Source organism: Amblyomma americanum, chromosome 6 (genome assembly GCF_052857255.1).
Source record: "Amblyomma americanum isolate KBUSLIRL-KWMA chromosome 6, ASM5285725v1, whole genome shotgun sequence".
Taxonomy (NCBI): Eukaryota; Metazoa; Arthropoda; class Arachnida; order Ixodida; family Ixodidae; genus Amblyomma; species Amblyomma americanum.
This window is the reverse complement of record NC_135502.1, coordinates 119,153,939-119,156,554: the sequence shown is the minus strand read 5'-3', so window position 1 is coordinate 119,156,554 and position 2,616 is coordinate 119,153,939. Positions and strand designations below refer to the sequence as shown.

The window sequence follows — 2,616 nt, the reverse complement described above, 5'->3', positions numbered from 1 at the left end:
ATAGAGAGAAGTCTAATATTTTTCCAACTTGCCGAGACAACTGAGATTATTTTATTTTTGTTTTGCCAGTTAATATTCCCCAGTCATCGGTTAGGTGGCTAAAATCCGACACCATGTCGCACTTCTTTCTCGTCGTAATATGGAACGCAAAACCGCCACGTCGACTTTTCGCCCAGTTGAGAAAAAAAAAAGGAACGATACACGAGAAATCCAGTGCCTACACTCTTTATTGTGTGCCAGTAGTACAGAACTTCGCTTCTTTCTGCGCCCTTTTCCACTCTTCACATGTCATGCCACAAGTAGGATCCGTAGGATCCGTAGGAGACGTGGCGCACAGCAGGCGTTACCGGGCAGGAATAAGGACACATGGCTGCCGCTTACACTCCTGCGTGCAGAAAATCGAGGACGATAAAGAAAATGACACTTTAAAAACTGTTGAGAAGTCGAAAAACAACGCTTGTGTTTTATTACTGAACTTCATTGGGAGTGAACCGCGGTAGTTGTAACTTTCGTCCCATGTAAGTCCATATTGTGTTTTGGCCAGTGCTCTTCTCAAAGCTGAAATTCTCGCGACGCAGTTTCTCACGAGTGATCTTTCTTCTTTTTTTTTTTTGCTGTGAGCGACGATGTTTTTAAGATATGTGTGCACACTCAGTCATTTTTGATTTCAGAAAAAGAGCGAGCAGCAAAAAAATAAAATTACTGAGGTCAGTGTTAGCAGTCACAATCACCAGTAGAATTATAATCTTCATTTGCAGGTACATGTTAAACGCGACTCAACAACAGCAAGATTAAAGCAGTGATAGAGAAAATAATTGTATTGTACGTGACCTTTCAGAGAGCGCACACTAAGAAGGCCACCGGGAAGTTAGCATTCTACACGCTAACAACGTGCGGCAAAACTCAGCTGCTGCTTTTATGGGCTACTCCCTAGTAGCTGTACCTCGAAGCAGTAACAGGTTAATGAAATTCTTTTCCCAAACATGTTGAGGTAAGAAATAACCTACATAGAAGCCATGCTTTATTAGTAGAGGCCGTCTTTACCTTTGACGCACCAGGTACCGCCGCAGGGCTTAGGGCAGCACTCCAGACCCTGGGCTTCGCATTCTTCAGCTTTGCACTGGATGTGGACACAGTCAGAGCTACCTGTAGGCTCCGGGCACTTGGCCTCGATCACGGCTGTTAGCGAACCGGCGGCGATAATGACGAAGGCGAGGAAAAGGGCGTTCATCTTGACTGCTGTGAATCCAGAGCAGGTGGCATGAAAGACAGAACCAGTAGTCTGCCGCTTATGCTGCCGCCATTGCAATGGTTTGGGCAAGAAGAACAAGTGAAACAAAAGTTCGGCGCACTTCCGGTGGCTCTGAGTAGCGATGACCCTGTCGAATATCGGGGTGTTCGCCCTTTCCAGAATTGTGAGCGGGAAAAATCATTTCACTTCCCAGAGCTAGTCAGGTTTCCACAGTATACTGTGGAATTCACGTACTTACTCATTTCAATTTTGTTTTCCTGAGCAGCAAAGCAGGAAGCCAATGCAGCTGCAGCTATGTTATCAGCACCCGGATACTGACAGTGCCAAAAACGGCGTATAGCTTAGTAAAATGAATGTTTTCTATTGCTAAAAATTGTTTTTTTTATTCTTGAATACTTTGTAAGCACTTTTTTAGTTCTTTTTCCGTTGACGGATATCCTGGTGTAGCAGCAACCAGATTTGTCGAGGAAAACACGTGTATTCACTTATTTGACTCTTTTTCCGGTCTTCACATATGTAGGTCCTCCATCGGATAGATCACCTTTGCAGTTTTCTTTCATTTTGTACACTTTCCGAAACAGGTATGAGGTTTTAGGTGAACGAAAGTAAGGCAGAATGAGTAAAGCGTCTAACTTATTTTTTCACACCTCAAACCTCCTTTCTTGCAGTATACTTTCAATGTTAACGTTGTAATGAGCATCATGCCTACAATATATTTATGTACATATAATGATATCTGAAAATGAGCTGAACTTTCTTCAAAATAATTCAACCAGCACAAATGCTTCTGTTTGCGTTTGACGAGTATGAAAAGGCGCAGCCAGCTTAACAACAACTGCAGACAGCTGCAACATAGAATGTAACACATGATCCACAGCCAACCTCTTATTACTCCGTGAGCATGAGCGAAGAGCGTATTTTTTTATACTTTTGAATAGTTTTTCTCTGGATGTATAATGCCTATGAGGCATTTTAAACGCCAGTGCAGATGCAATAACAATAAGCGTAGAGGCAGGTCGGAAAGACGACGAGTAATAAAAAGAGCAGATGGGATATGCGAACCAGCTAATTTCGAATTATTGAATATATAGAATACTCATATTATCCTCTTGAAAATCCTGTGCAGAAGTCATGCAGTATACGGAACTCCAATTTGGCCGGCATGCCCCGCCCCTGCAAGTGGCTCTTTCCCGAGGAAAGCTCTTCGATCACTCTCTGCAGAGTTCCGTCAGGAAAAGAACTCTTCGATCACTTCTCGGGCACAGGAACGGGTCGGCTGAGCCGCCCTGGGCACATGCTGGCTGCTCGCGCGGGCGCGGGCGCGGACACACACACACACACACACAGACACACACACACACACA

The 2,616-nt window shown here is 44.2% G+C and overlaps 1 long non-coding RNA gene across 1 annotated transcript; it reads right to left on the bottom strand.

The window, feature by feature from the left end:
* Window positions 1-215: 215 nt before the first annotated feature.
* Window positions 216-1,566, bottom strand: LOC144094965 (uncharacterized). Its single transcript, XR_013306633.1, has 2 exons — window positions 1,045-1,566; window positions 216-385 (listed from the first exon to the last, which is right to left on the bottom strand). It is a non-coding gene; the product is annotated as an uncharacterized LOC144094965 (long non-coding RNA).
* Window positions 1,567-2,616: the final 1,050 nt, after the last annotated feature.